Here is a 16,938-nt window from a genome sequence, read left to right on the forward strand (position 1 = left end):
GCCGCCCGGCGGAGGGGCCCCGCAGCAGACAGCGACGCGCCGAGGGAGCGCACCTTACATGCGCGTTAGCTGCGCAGCTGACCCGCTTCTGCGGCAAGCGCGGCTCGCAGCAAGGGGAGCTGCGTGGGACGGAAGGCAGGTTGCACTCCAGAATACCCGTGGTGTTGGGAAGGCTATGGCAGCATCTCTGGCAGGGGCAGATGTCCCAGGCTGCCCCGTCACTCAAAAGACATTGTAACCTTTGCTTCCATAAATCAGAGCTGTCACCTGGGCCACTCTCCCCTTTTCCCAGGCAACTGTGTGCCTCTTGGAATCATAGCTTGGTTCCTAATCTAACAATATCCTCCTATCCTGACTTTCCACTGCTGTTCCAAACCAAATTAAGACACACCAACTTTATGTTAAAACAGAATCTGCGTTCAAATCCTTTGTATTAAAAAGCATCTGTGTTTGCATTCTGTTTTAATACAAAATGCTTTGGATTGCAGCTAATACCAGGAGATATGAAACTGGTTAGTCCCCACATGTTGCACATAAAAAGAATTCATAATGAGCATCTGTGGGATGTGGAATGGATCCCATGAGTTAGCTGAAGACCTCATAACGTAAGAGCTGAGAAGCCTAAGTGAATTATGACTCTCCTTCCTCGCAAGTAGGATTAATTTTCTATCCCACTTATATTCATTATCTATCCTGTTTATACTATAGGGACATCAATTGTTTGAGTGTTAAATATGAAGGCTTTACAGAAACGTGTAGGTTAGATAGCTTGCAGTGAAGAGGGGGGATGTTATTGCTAGGAAAAATGTTATTCAATCTCCATGTTTAAAGAGCAGTATTAGATGAAGCTGCTCACTTTTTTAAGGGACTGCAAATTCTGTGCCTTTCTCTTACAACATATTTAAAATGTAAGGTTTACAAAGTACCCTCCATCTGCCTGTGGCCCTCTCAGTGGTGTCAATAGGAATTTTGCATGCAGATGTAGGCCCGTATACGGCCTTTAGAGAGCAGGTCAATAAATGGCTGGAGGAATAATTAAAGACTTCTGAGCTGCTCCTTTCCTTTTTCTTACAATATAGTACAAGACTGGCATGAATATAGGCTGGGCTACCACTCTAATTGGCTATGGAATAACACTGAAAGGAATTTAAATGTGGGTAGTAGCCATTTTCCAAATGATCACTCCATTACAGTAGTTTTGTCTGTCAATGTATGGCCAGGCAGTAGAGTGGATGTAATCATGTCGAAGTCCCCATCCATTGATTGTCACTCTTTGCTCTACAGTGGCAACTCTAAGCAGATTTCCATGTTTCAAACAGACAGCCAGGAGAGAGAGCCTGTCTTTTGCCAAGTTTGCTTCAGCATAGTCCTGAAAGTCACTGCTTTTCACCCGCGTAGGCAGAACCAGGTTCTGTTGATACTTAATAAGATCTTTTATGACTATTGATTAATATCTTAATTTAAGCGTGAATGTAACTGAAAAGTCAGTCTTGATACCTTTGCTTCCACAAGTAGTCCCACAGAGTCACTGGAACTACTGACAAGTAGTCATGAATAAGACAAGCAGGATTCAGAGGTACGTTTGTGAACGTCTACAGAAAACAGAACCATTTTCTTTCTCATAGCCCTTAAAAGGTGTCAAATAAATAAAAAAAACCCAACACATTATCTCTGAAGAAAAGTCTGTTTGATTGTTTGAGTCTTTTTTTCCCAAATTAATCACGATGGTGGAATCCAGTTAGAATTTCTGAAACTTATTCTCTAAACCAATGAAAATATCAATAATCAAGCTTATATTCCGTGCTATATTAAATAGCGTGGACCCATTCGCCTCATATTTCACCAGTGTTGCAACATACCATGGTGGATATAAATAAATTTGGAGCAATATGCTAGTGTAAATGAGATGAGAGCGAAGCCCAGTATTTTTAACGGTTTATTTCTCATTTTGCTCAAATTATTGACAGGTTTTGGTGTCTAAGTGACATAGTTTTTGTCTCAGTACCATATACTATTGTAAGATATTCTGCAAGTTGCTTTAGTATTGATTAAGCCAAGAAATACTCAAATAGAGTACAGTTGTTTCTAACAATGTACTGTAGAACTTCCTCTCTTAGGTAAAAACATAGTAAAGATAAAAATTAAAAACACATGACTGTGTAATATAATAACATTTAATATTTATGCTTTACATATACCTCTCTATCACAATTATATATTATATCTTTATTTGCATTGTCAGTGTACTACTGTTCCTTTCTTTCACAGGTGAAAAAATATCTCTTCTCGGGAAATTCATTTCCATTTACTTAAAGTTAAATGGTTTGACTTTGAATTTTCATTATCTGCTGTTGGAAGGAGCTTGTGACAGGTATGAGAGAGAATGCTACAAAGCTTCATTGTATCATCTAATTTTTGCTTCACTTTAGTCAGATATCATTTAGGTAGAGAGTAAAATACTATATGTAGAACAGGATCAGATAGAACAAAACAGAACAGAAATAAAATAAAATGAAAATAGGATATATAATGAATTACAGTAGAAAAATGCCTTTATCTTGAAGTTATTTTTTTTTTAAGTTATACTGATTCCTCACCAGTGAGAAAATTGAACTAATTTTATATAAAAGGAATATGTCATAACAGGATATGGCATTTATCTTCCTGAGATAGGGGTGACCTCATCATTCACAAGTGGCGTAGCTATGAATGAGTAATCAGCCTCCCCACCCATTAAGTGTAGATAAAGTCCACATCTTCTAAGTATTAAATATTCAATTTATTATTTTACAACTTGCCATCTCTACAAGTGTCCACTGACTGTTGCTTCTGTTGCTGCTACCAACATGTATCATCAGTGTGAAGCAAAAGAAACTCCTCAGAAAGCTGAATGGAAGATGAGAAGGGAATTGAAAATAACAGAGGAGAAGAAAACAAGAGGTGAACCTGCATAAAAAAAAATATGGGCACAACAAGGATAAGGAAACTCTTTAACTGACCTATACTTTTGTTGCCTGTAATATTCCAAGAGCTTTATAACATACATGCAGTGAAAATATTTTTCATATTAATACCTCACATATATCAGCTACCTCCTATCTCAAGTTATATTGCTAAAGTTATTCCCAAAGGAATTTATATATGTATAATGTGAGAGAAATATATAGTTTAGGAAAGGATTCCTTTTTACTATTTATCAGCAGTGCACATTAGGGAAGAGCTGCAGTTAAAAAAAATATGGTGTCTTTCTAGAACCATATAAGATAACATAATTTTCTCCTTCAAATGATGTCACATGCTGCATTTTGTTTTCATTCCTTTGTAAAAGCAATGAGCGCTGTTTAAAGAAAATATTTGGAGTTTAATTTTAAATCAAAAAGAACTGGCTGTTCATCTGTTTAGAAGTAAAAATCTCTAAATAGAACATGAAGTCAGGAAAACCACTATCAAAACTTAAATAGGAAGTAGTCCAATATTTTCCATTTTCACAGTTCCTTGACAGGTACTCAGGGTTGGAAGAGCAGATGAGGGAAATGTCTTTTCTGAAAGGTTGTGCTGGGAATGAAGGGCAAGATTCAGGTAGCCCACCCCTACAACCCCCCGGTATTCAAAAGAAAAGCAAGCAGAGAGTAAGATAGAAGGAAAGTGCCTGGGGAAAGTAGCATCACTATCGAAATCATAAAAGATGTATAAGGACATCAGTGGAAGAACTAGAAAAACTATTAGAAGAATGCCCTACAGGGCTATCCCAATGGCTCGGCGATTAGCACACTGCGCTGCCACTGGGAAAATGCAGCTGAGGTTTGAGGCTAATCTTAGGATCTCACTCATTGGTACTGGCAGCTGAGAGCCTTACGAGGATGATGAGTCCACAGCGGAGAAAGACTGATACGTTGCTCACATGCCCAAAGGTATGTACCTAGGCTCTGTTTTGACCACCGGAGCTGTCTCAGTAAGGAGTATCGGGTTTTCTCTATCTTCAGCCTAATTTGCTCTCTGTGTGAAAGCAAAGGAGTGCCTCTGGCCCATTGTGTAATGACAAAGGACAGCTAATTTTCCAAGGGTGGGATATCGGTATTAAAGTCAATTTCTCTTGTGTTGTATAATTTGCTGTGGCCCCAAATTTTAGTGAATGAGCTATCTCTTAGCACCAGAGGTTTTCTGCAGTGTTGATCCCCCACAAATTTTCTGGCAGTTCCAGTAGAAGATCAAGGGGCAGCCAGCTAGTTTTTCCAGACTCCATCTGCTTCTGCAGAGAGTGTGTAATCTGTGATGTTCCTCCAGGGAGTTTTAGCACCCGAGTATCTATTTCCCTTGTCTTCAAGATCACTGTTACGCCTCCAAAGTAGAGTAATCTGCTACTTCGTTGGCATCAAATTGGGGTCGTACAGACCACAACTAAATTGTGCTGCTTCCACCTTTACAAAAACCTGTTTCACACCACACAGCCTGATAAGAAGCTTAATTCAAGAAAGGGGAAAAACAAATCATGTAGATGCTTTTTATCTCCAGGGCTGCTAAGAGATACCAGCACGTTATCCTGTGTTCTCACCACATTCAGATTTTTGGTCCAGTAATTCCCTGTGGTCCTGCTCATCCATAAGATAAGTGAAATTTATAAAGTACGCAGGGCCAGTCAATGCACTTTTCCTTTTTATTTAACCTTTATTTTTAGCCTCTGGTGGTGTTCCTAAACCAAAATAATTTGTGGAAGCAGCTGTTGGTGTGTCCTGGAAGGACAGCATCAATAGGCAGCTCAAGGTTTTTGACTGTACTTAAAGAAGGATTCTTATCCTTTCCCTCACTAAACAGTCATTCCCCTCTAATTCAGAAGAAACAGAAACCAAACATGGTCTCTTTTCTTCTAGTTCTTTTTTGGTGAACAAATCCAAGTTAATTATACATCCAGCAAAAAAAGCATCTAGCTTTCACTCACAGCTCTTTCAGACAAACCTAGTACAGTCCAATGTAACCTTTCTTCTTTGGTAGCTACCATCAGTGCCCTGCTGAGTCATGCAGCAGTGAACATGAAACAAGAATATTCACAAGACTACCCATGCCTGTGTTTCCTCCCTTACTGTCCAAGGTGGAAGTCCCAAACGGCACCAAAACCAACAGTGCATAAGTGGGAGCTAGCATCTCTCAGCAGCAGAGGTTGTAAGCATCCAGTGCAGTTTCAAGCTGTGCTAGGTCCTCCAAGCCATGCTTCTCCATAGTTTGTTTGGGTTTTCTTTTTTTTCTTCTTTTTTTTATTTTTTTCTGTTTTATAACAGCAGCAGAATTTTTTCACTCACTGAAGAAGACAATGCATTGTGTTCCTGCGTGGCACAGTCCCAAGTGGGCAGCCATGTAAATCTGGGACTCTGCTAACAGTTTCTGGAACTTCAAGCATACTAAAGACTCAGAAATAAATACTTCAATCTTTGGTTGTAGTGTTTTTCCAAAAATAATCAAAACTTGCAAGGAGATCTATGGATCAAAGATTTGGATGCAGGCTAGTCTATCTACAAATGCATCCATGCCCAGGAATGTCTAACAGAGTACCGCTCTTATTTACAGCTATTTATTATTCTGCAGTTTCTGTTCTTACCATTAGGAAGCTGATTGTCTGAATTCCTTCCTTCATTTTTTTCTTAATCAATAAATTCAAGTATTGAGCATACTCACAGGAGGCCTTCAAAGTTTAAACATATCTCAAATCTTACTTTTTCAATTTCAAAGTTCTCTTGGGTTAAAAAACAAATAAATCTTTCTGCTAATTATACATGGTCCATCAGAAACCTTAAAGAGATAGCTTTATTCACTTCAAAGCTAGACCTCCACCCACATTACTTGCACTTCTGTCATTGCTCTCCATGCTATAGTAACCACTGAGAAGAGCTAACGAATATGAGTTGTGGCACTCAGCCAAGTGTCCTTACATTTCACTCTTCAGAAGTCATTGCTTGGGGAGTTTAATTCTGACAAAAGCAGAAAATAATCTGAGATCTTTTTAGTCCACTGCTAGATCTTCATTTTAATTTTAATTTTTGCAGCCTACAAACTGGCCATAAATTGCACCAAATTTGGAATGCGCTGAACTCTAAGAATGAGTTTCTTTCTTGTTCTTTGGTTGTAAGTCTTCGCACTGCTTCAAAGTGTATTTTCTTTATCAGAAAGTGGTCTGGACCGTGGTTTCTGTCTACATGAAGTTGAATGCTTTACTTCATTCACTGGAAGTTACTGAAAAAAGGTACATACACACAAAACCCATTCTTTGTTCACTGCTGATGCATCACATTATCTCACTTTGGTACATGATTAGACAACGTAGGAATTGTCTTTGTTACTTTTGAGACTCACTTTGGTAGGTCTTGGTAACATATCGGATGGAGAACTTCTGTACTCTTTGAAGGAAACACATACTGCGATTGTCTGGTCATCGGTATATTAGTTTAAAATATTACGGAGTTTAGCCATTTTTCTCTCTATTACACATTTGAAGCAACATATATTTGGCTATAGAGTATGTGTAGTTTGGGTAGATATGGATGTCTGTAGGAAGAAAATTATAATTCATTTTAATTCAAAATTTATGAAAAAGGCTTTATAGTACCTTTCTGGTTTTTTGTCCCAAGATGGATACTCATTTGCCTTTAATAACTTGAAAACCAGTAATGACTGCACTGTACTAGTCCCTTGATAGGACCTGCTGGTGAAAGTTACTACTTGCTAAGGGTGTCACCTTTTTCTTCTTCACATATAATACAGAAGAAAAAGCAAGGGGACTCCTACAGCCAAACTATAATTTCTTTCGACATGAGTCCTTTATTCTGCAGAAAACCTCCTACAGATTTTCAAGCATACTTCATTTAATATAGATTTGGCCTTTTCAGTCTGGAACAAGAAGAAATATCAGAGAGTTCATACAAGTAGATGTTATAACAGCAGCAACAACATTGCACAATGACAGAGTTTATTTTTAGTTGCAACTTGTAATAATCACTATTCGTCTCCTCAGCTTCTCAATTTCTGCAACAATTTTCTGGCAAACTGGTTTTGTGTCAGACTGTAGCATCACGGGAAGTTTCATCATTAAAAAAATAAGAGGAAAAATTACTTCCTTTAACTGGAATAAATCAATATTTCTTCCTATAATAATTAAACCACATGCAGATAAAAACTATCATACAGGTACAAGTGATTTTTAATCTTTTCAGGGATATCCAGACAATATAGCAGTATTTCTTCCAATACTCAAATGCAATCATTGAATTCATTAAATAAGTTATAAGTCTGTTTTGAAGAACGCTATTAACAGCCCATGGTATTTTCTACGCCAATCAATTCAAACAGCTTTTTGGTGTATCCAGTCCTTCACTATGTGCCAACCAAGTACAATGACCAGATTTATCTAGAATATACTATAATCTATTACTCTTTCTGAAGCTGAACTTTTGATTCTAATCAGTTTTACTCAACTATTATCAGCTTATGGAGAAGTATAAGGGTGAAGATCTGCATAATAAAGAAGATATTATGTGCAAAACATAAAATGACTAAAGCTGATATATCAAACACCTGAAGTAGAAAAAAAACAAGGTTAAGATTTTTCTTGAACTCTTTGTACATCTTACACTTTTTACTGTATACATTAATAATACTTCAAAGTTTGCATATTTGAAGATAGGAAGAGGAAATATTCAGTTCAAACAGCAATAGTATTCTTAGCTTTCAGAATATTCTTATTATGGGTCCTTGCTACTTCCACTAAAATTACTCTTTTGCATTTGATTTTTAGGTGAAGAAGAGTCCACGAGTGAGAATAATGCAAAATAATTTGACTTTTGAGACACTGTAAGCTCTTCAAACCTATTGTTATAACAGATCATGCTTGATATTACAAATCATTCTGTTTTACTTGTAAGTCCTGGTATCTGTAATAGACTGTGTACAAACATTCATATGGTGCTGTTTGGTTAGTAGAACACACGTGGCTAGAGTTAAATTATTTCATTTATAAAGTTTTAAATATCTGCGATCTTCACTGTTAGTTAAGAAGATCTTTAAAAACAGAAGGAATATCCTGTAATATGGTTTTCAGGGAAAACAAGCATTTAGAAAAAAACTCAAAACCACCATAACATGTATATGCAAACTTGAACATACCTTTATAACTACCAGACAGTATTTATTCAGGTTTGGGACTGCATTTTGACATTGTTCATTTTATCATACACACATTATTCCATAATCTAAAAATAACATAGTTTTGTAAGCAGATGCCTAGTGATTTATTATTAGGTTCAGTTACGATGCTGCTGGAAAATAAAATTACTACTAACCTTTCAAAGGGGGTCCAGGGTTGAATCCTCACTATCATCTAGAGAGACTAAATTTGACTATCCCATTAAACTTTGCTTAGAGTCCTGGGGAGCAGGGGAACGGTATCTTTGAGTGTTAAGCCGCTGGTTTTCACACATGAATATTCAGAAATTGCAGCAAGCCAAAATGGAGACCACTGTCTGAGAGACAGTCCCGTTTTCAAAAGCAAAACTGAGGATTTCCTGAGGCTTCATGCTGTGAGAAAAGGAGCTGTGGAGCAGAAGATGAGTCAATGCCTTTTTCCACAACTAAGTACTGAAGTTAATGTGAATGTGAATCTATATGTCTTTGTTCAGAATTACTGTAAATGTTCTCTCACAGAGAAATTGCTCAGTCTAAGGATAATTATAGTTACACAGTCATTCAGGTGAATTAGTGCAGGGAAACGAAGAAGGCTCACCTCATCCCTAATGGACACAAGCTGCATGCAATGACTGACTCTAAACACTGGCTGTTCTGAAGTGTCCTAACCTGGATACCAGCAATAGTATCTGCTTGGATAGCAGATGTGTATGCCCTGCTCACAGCTAATTATTTCTGCAGAGTGACAGTATGATGGTGATTAAAAATATATATTAATATATATGGTATATTGGACCTATAAATATATCTCACTTGATTTATTTGGTCTGAGCTCATCTATAAATTGTCTGGCTTCTGAAGGAAAATGGCAAAATTGTCTTGCATGTAGAGGGATAGATTTCAAGTTAAATCAGTGGTTACAACAGAAAAATCTAAACGAATGACAAACTCTGAAGAGCTCAAACAAGGCAAATGTAATACATAAATATCAGAGGGCATGTGTATGTCTTGAGCAGATAACAAACCTGGGATCTGGATGGATGGGGGAAAAAAAAGGTTCAGATTAGACTTTCCCTCTGAGAAACCAAGAAGAATAAGAAGAGCATTCTAGTACAGCGTAGTGGTTAAAACTGCAACATACCTTATGCAATCATGAATTTGAGTAATAATTGAGTTGTAGTCTTATTTCAAGCAAGCAAGCAAAAACCAGCATGCTCATCTTTCCCAATTATTTCCATTGTCAGTTTAATGTCTTGGAAGAATTCTGTAGTTTCCTAAAAAAATGAACCAAACAAAACCAACCGAACAAAAACCACAAAAAAAGAATCCAAACAAACAACCCCTCCTCCCCCCCCCCCCCCCCCCATAACACCACACAAAACAAAGCATCACCAAAACCTCCATAAATATTTTGAGTATATAACATATTGGACTTTTCATACGACTTTCACAAGAGGACAAGAAGGAGTGCTGATCATTTGGTTTTGAAAATGTCATTCAGAGGTTTTCATCTTTCCCCCATCCCCAAAAACCAAGTTTATAAAAGGGAACTAGCAAAAAAGTCTGCAGGATGTTTCTTTCCTTCATATGAGGTAATATTTGGTACTGCTTATTGGGACTCCACAAACCACAACCACAAGGAACTAGTTTTCACTGAAGTATATTGAGGTTTGCTTTTGTCTTTATGAAGTGTTTGAACATTTGGTCTTGGAAAGTATGATAGTGGAATCAGCAGTCTGATGCTATTAAGAATGAGTATTAAAATGAATTGAGAATAATTTTTAATAGTGTTTCATTGAATTCAATGGGCCAACATTATCAGAAGTGAGTCTCATTGAAGTTGTGGAGATTAATTTTTTATTTCAAGCCATTGAAGTCAAGGGAACAAGCTACAGAAAGTTAACCCCACACTGTGCAATTACATTCAAAACAGCCTCATCTTGTGAAGGTAAGAAAAGGCTTTATTAAGTATAAGCTTTGTGTGTCATCACTTTCACAGAATGTATCAAAAAAAACCCCCACAATACTATCACAGAGGCTGGTGGAGTAACTGAACAGATGTTACAGCTAGGCTTTTAGGATAATTGTACAATACCATTTAACAGCACAGCTACAGCATTTTTTTTTTTTTAAGAGAGAAATGTTAGGCAAGATATCACATATCCTATAGTCTTTGAACAGTGCCTCAAGCTCTTGCTTTTGCTAGATAGCCGTGAGAATCAGGCTGAAGGAGACTGATGGCTTCATGCAAAGGGTAGCAATTGCAAAAAGCACATCCACTGCCTTTCTCTTCAGAAACAAAAGAAACAAGTCTTCTGCCACGAGAGCAAGCATACCCTCACTTCAGTGAACATTTACAGAGTTTGCAACATTTGACTAATGGAGAATAAATTCAGCTACTTATATCATCAGGAAAAGGAATTTTAATATATTTTTTTTAAAACTTAAATTTAATCACTATTAACTTCTAAAATGTTTAGAGGAACTCATGTAAAACCAGCAGATGCATGACTAGATCCTACTGTGGTTTATACGAGTTCATGAGTGAGAGACTTCCTTTAGTTTACCATTTAATGGGTGCTGTCATTCCCCAAACACTTCCCACTGTAAAATCACATTACAGTAGAAAACACTGTCAATGGACAAATATTATACACAAACATGATGTAGATATGTAGAGGTATATAAATAGTTCAAAGCGATTACATACTGCATAATTGATGTGCAGTTTTGTTTTCTGGGATTTTTTCTTCACAATTCTAAAATATCCTTTCTGCTCTAGATTATTTTCCATTGATGAAAAAATGATCCTGTAAACATTTCTACTTTTTAAGTATAAGTACAGCAATTCCAAGTTCCACTGAATGCTTAATTCTTTATATTCACGAGTGTCTTTGCAACTCAGAAGAGATCTGTAATTGTGGAACCCCTGAAGTGAAAGTATTACTTAATGGCCCATCAACACTGGGACAAAATACATAAGCCAACCTAGATGGTGTACACAGGGTAACAAAAGACTAACAAAGTATATGCCAACCAGTCAATATAGGACTTAGAAAAGTTTAAGTCAGCTGATGTAGATCAGTTTAAGTAGTGTCAAACCAGTCCTCTGAAACTCCAGGTGAGCAATGATGAGAATGAAGCAGCAAAACGCTAAATGTCCTGTGTCCTTCAAGTGTAATAGGTGATTTTGTTCATTCTGCCTTAGCTGCAGGAAGTAAATTAGGTGTCTCAGTATAGAAGACATTTATGTAACTTTAAAGTCACAACAGCATATAACGTGCTTTCCAGGTCAGCCTGGAAATGTTGGCTCCTGACCAACTACACGAGTACAATGCTCTGTTACACTGCTCACACTGATGCTCTCTTTTAATGCCAACTCTCCTCAAAGGTTGTGCAGAACTTTCTTCCACCCATACGTGGCCTTGTGATGCAGATTCATAGAAATAGTTGCAAGGAAAAGTCATTCTTTTTTCTTGTTTGTCTTACAAATTCACTTAGATTCTTGTCATCAAAAAATCAGTTATTCAAACCTTTCTCAAAGTCATAAAAAAGAAAAAAAACCCTCACAACCCTCTCTTGTATATCTGAAGATATTCTCCAAAAGCTCTCTTCAGATAGTGACACAGAGTTACTGAAAAATATAGTAATTGAAAAGGATTTTGAGAAAGCGTCACAGTCAATCCTTGTGCAGGTCACTGAAAACCGGCTTACTGGTTTTGGCTGAGACAAGTTCTGTGATAGCAGCAACGTTTGCTTTCTTCCTTGGACAGCATAAAGGGAGGACAATTCACAGTCCCAATAGCTTCTAAAGGACTAATACGAAAGTTACTTCTTGACAATTTACTACCTTTTTAAAAAATAATTGAAATAAGAAAGTTAGATGCCAGGATTAGTCAAATCAACGTGACTTGAAAAGGCAAAGATGATAAACCCTAAAAAGCAAAATTTTTTATACCACACCGTTCGTTGGAGAAGGACGTATATATAATTATGTATGCGTGGTAGAACCCCTGTAAAGTAATAACTTTTAATGAACTAGCCCTGTTAAAATAATACATTTCTGGGCACCAAACCAAATATGTACAGGAATACAGTGCAAACCTACTGAATGATAAAGCAGGAAACTAAAAAGAAAATAAAGAAAACTAACAAAAAGAACATTCAGTAAGAAATTGAACTGATAAGCCTGCTTATATTAGTAGTTGTGCATGTTTTCATGAAATCAAAATAAATTTTATAAAAGAGAACCTGTTAAAATTACTATATGCTGAAGAAATATTATTTATTAAAAATAAAAGGTTTTCCCTAAGAAGGTTGCTTCTAATTTAATCTCTTGTCCTGGTTTCAGGAGAATTATACCAGGAATGCATTTGTTCCTTTTAGAGTATTTGTTTCATGCTAGTTATATGTTTTGCTTTATTAGGGCAGCACTGCACACTGTTTGATAGAGATCCAGTCTCTGATCAGCAAACCTTATTCTAGTTAAAAAGCCTGACCCTGTGAAGAGCTTAGATCCCGGTCCTCAAATAGTTTTAAGTACCCTTTTTGAAAATAAACTCTTTTTGAGAATAAAAAGTGACACTACCTAAGATCCAGATCTTCAGAGATACTTGGTTTTCTGAACTCTAGTGATTGCCAAGGTCATCAAGTGTCAGGAGGCAGCCAGCGTATTGATGCTTCAGACATATGCTGTCATTCTCACATGATATTCAACTTTTCCCCCAAAATTTGGGAGCCGAAGCTGGTGGTGATATTCACCCTGAGAATGATGTGACCAGGGCATATGAATCTTTGTTTAGTTTTGCATAATTCATTGACTCATCAGGGAGGAATTGAACTTCCAAGGACCATGTCAAACACTCATTTTTGCTTCCCTGAGCATCAGATTACCAGTGGTAGAAGATCCTCAGGAGTGTGATTGGCTTATTAAGGCTTTCGTTAAGATTATCTCTTCCAGTGTCTATTATATAGTATCTAAATATATATTCTCACATCAGATCAATTTGTTGCTGAAATTCTTTCTTATTTTAAAAGGCAAGAATACCAGGGCTCTAGGAGCTAGGGAAGAGATCTATCTGATGAGCAAGCTTTTTCTAAGTGGCAAAAAAACCCTCAAAACTGAATATTGCTCAAAAAAAGACAGAACATTAATTAAACTTGGAGAATGGATATCATGGTGTGAGAAAAAGAGCAGTCACAAATACTACAAAACATAACAACATCATAGTGAACTAATTTCCTAAATTATATTTTGAAGGTTGAATATTTCTCCCCTTAATAACGCTCCAGTTATGGTTTCAGTGTCATTTTTGTGCTTCATGTATTCATCGTTTCACTTTTCACATACTCCTGTATTTCAAAAAAATATTTTACCCAGAAATTGTAGAAAACATATTACTGAGAAGTTCTAATAGATTATACAGGAGTGAAAGTTAGTGTTACAAGAATAATAATGTTCCATTTTTTTTTTTTTCATATATTTTACATCTCTTTATGGTTCAACCCAAATGCAGGAGACTGTCTCCTCATGCTAACCGTGGTAGAGCCTTCTGCCGTGGTGACTCTTTCAGAAGTCGTCTGAATTAAAAGGCAGGTGGCTGTGCTTTGGGTATCTACATTTCTGCAGATGAAATACAGCAGATTAAGTGATTCTGAGCTGCTAACCTTAATGTCTATCCTTCTAGCTTTTTCAGAGCTCTTGTGACTCATTGCCATTCTCCTGAAGTCACAGAGAAAGGACAGACGGTTTTAATTACGATCACAAAAAAAAAAGTCTATCAGGCATATGGAGATAACAGCTCAGAATTTTTACGAGACCTTGGAGAAGTTGTTTTTTTCCAGAATTTGACACCCTGGAAGTTGGCTTATTTTAGCTTGGGAGAAAATTTCATGAGCCTGATTTTTTCCCCAGAAGAATCTGAAAATAAAATTACTAATATAGGACCTTTGCTTAGAAACAGATGAAAGAGGAAAAGTACAGATAACAATACCTGAAAAACAGAATACGTTTCTAAGAGGTAATTACAAATTGTTTTGAACTTCATTTTAAAGCTCTTCCTCATGAGACTTACTTGAAGTCCTACCATGTTAGGTTGAAGTTAGTGAAATTTTACTGTGCCAGAAGGACTGGGTCCTTGATAACAACATTATAACAGCTGTAAAGGTTTTGCAGAGTAACACAGCGTTTAATTACTTGAAGATTTAAAAAAAATTGATATTTGTGGTAAGATCAGGAGGTGAGAGGGCAAATGCTTTCTGCTGTCCTTTTGATTGACCAAACCTTTTCTTAAAAACAGATCTGATAAACTCTTCTGATTACTTTCCTAATGGAAATGTTAATAGTCAAAACATCACTATCCCCAGAAGAAGAACAAGGTTATTCCTATTCTGGTGCTGAATGTCTTAATTTTTGTTGATTTCCACTGGAACCAGCATCTTCTAAGAAAAGATTTTATAGATACACTTAAGCTGCAAAACATTAAAATAACTCAGATTCTAGCGACATTTGACTTCATCAGAATAAATTTTATGAAGTCAGGCAAAAACGTTAATATTTCAATTTCCTAATTTAGAGCTTCATAATTTTGACTTCTGTTTCCATTTTGCCTATAGGAGCTACTTTGGACAATATACGGTAAACATTTATAATTCTAAAAACATAGTAAAGGCAGAAGCAGCTTGTAATGAAGACGTACCAGAAGCTGAGGGTTCAGTTCATAAAAATTCTTTCATTCATTAATTTTCATCTACAGTAAACGTAGTTGTGAGGGAGGGGGGGGGAGTTGTTTCACAAAAGGCACCGCACTGAATAAAGTATATCAGTGAAACTGTTTAAAGAAATCACGACTGAATCAGGTGATGTGTAGTCAGCTCAGTACCTGTTGCTTTTCCTGAATGAAGGCTGCTCCTGTGGGACTGTGCTGGGGCCCTGTCTGACTTCAGGGAGAGCAGGCTGAGACTAACGTAACCCCGTTCCCACTGACAGCGTGGGTGCACTACCCTTTTAAGGACTAGATATATTTTTTTTTTGTTTTCTGCAGAGAGAAATAACCTAGCAGCAGTGAATTATGAGCAATCATTGACCATTCAGAGTAATAACCAGTTTATTAAGGGAGCTATTTACAAAGGTACTGCAATTATAGCTGCCTTCTAAGCATACACAGGCTGATTTCTTAGTGCCTCCAAATTCTTTTCTCTTGCAACCTGTATTTCTTTTATAGACATACAAGATAAATCCTGAGCAAACACAACAGCACGTGTCTTTTACCTGCATCTATTTCCCTCCCTGTAAAGAAATTCAAGAAGAAATGACTGAAGACTGAAAATAGCTACAACAATTCAGCTTTTTGGACAAAAATCTAGGAAAATGAGAGTTAAGAATCCCACCAAATTCAGAAGTTACTATTCAGGGCCAAGCTCTTGTACTTATAATAACTTGTAACTTCGAATACTGGCTTAGCCAGTGCTTTTTGGAAAGAGGGAGTGCCAGCCTTCTTCCCCCAACCAGCTGAAGTGGCACTGTGAAGATGCAGAGGCAAGTTTCAGGTAGAAGAGATGATAGCCTAGCACTTTTAACATCCATATAAAACTTTGGTAATCAGTGAGTCAGCTGGGTCTGCAATTTGATTTTGCCTCCCACATGGAAAGTTGCCATTCTGTTCATAAAGCTCAAGATGGATTTTATTAAGCGTATAAAACTCTCTCTGTAACTTTGTAAAATCACAACTTTTCAATGCATTTTTCTCCATTCAAAGAATCATTTAAACATTTTCTCACGGTTTAAATCAATCCTTACTAAATGGTCAAAACTCCATACAGTGGTGAACACCAGCAGTGTTCATTGAAATCAAACCATGCCAAACAGTGCTCAGCTCATGTGCAGCCCTGTCGAATTCAACTTCTCCACCCAGTACAAAATTGATACTCCTCTGAAATCCACATTAGTTCACTGTTGTCTCCTAAAGGCATGGAAGTGGGAGCTAAGTACCTCTCAGTGCGAATTCCTACACCCATCATCCATACTATCGCTCTAAGCAAGCAGGAGTACAGTGTCTTCTGAGGACAAGAGACCAGTGACCAAATTGCTATTGAATCAGTTGAACTATAAGTACAATGAAGCCTAGAGCTGTAGCCATTTGGCAAAGAGCCTTATGATCTGTTGTACTGTGGCATGGGTTTCCTGCGGAGATTTGGCTTCATCATGAATGCCGGTGGCCATTGCCATCACTGTGTGATGGAGGTGGGGACGGAGTAACAATATGGGAGTAGCACTGGGAAATTCAGATTTCCTCCCCTCCCCCCCTCCTTTTTTTTTTTTTTTCCCAACTTATTTTTCCACTTCCATGTGTTTTTTATTCTGATTTTGAGGACAGAAATAATCACGCACTTACCCTATAATAATGTAGTAATCTGTCATATAAATACCCTGCCATTATATGGTAATTATGGTTTCATTAAATGATCAACAGCTACCATGTTAGCCAAGAATAATTACACATTTGTGCCCTGTATCTTAAAGTGTTCTCAGCTCCTTTTTTATTTATTGAAAAGGGGGAAAAAAATGTTCCCTTGTGAATAAGACCACAATTTGGCCCAATGTATGCATTTATTCAGTATGACTTGGAATGCCACAATCTCCTATTTTGACTTTATTCCACAGCATACCAAGGTCTCATTTAAAGGAACTTCACCACAGCTATTATGGCTGCACATTTTCAAAGTTTCCTGAATAAGGGGCCATTCCACATTACTGATTTTTTTCCTTTTCAC

The 16,938-nt window shown here is 37.1% G+C and overlaps 1 protein-coding gene across 5 annotated transcripts in view; it reads right to left on the reverse strand.

Moving 5' to 3' along the window:
* Positions 1-16,938, reverse strand: part of AKAP6 (A-kinase anchoring protein 6) — a 351,976-nt gene continuing 335,038 nt past the window's right edge. For 3 of the 5 annotated variants that reach the window (XM_080397013.1, XM_080397009.1, XM_080397012.1), the window contains exon 13: positions 1-16,938. This exon is cut by the window's right edge and continues 41,477 nt beyond it. The gene's annotated coding sequence lies outside the window, so the exon portion shown is untranslated. The other 2 variants (XM_080397011.1, XM_080397010.1) reach the window with 1 other exon arrangement.

This window comes from Falco punctatus (assembly GCF_963210335.1).
Source record: "Falco punctatus genome assembly, chromosome: 7".
NCBI classification, from domain to species: Eukaryota; Metazoa; Chordata; class Aves; order Falconiformes; family Falconidae; genus Falco; species Falco punctatus.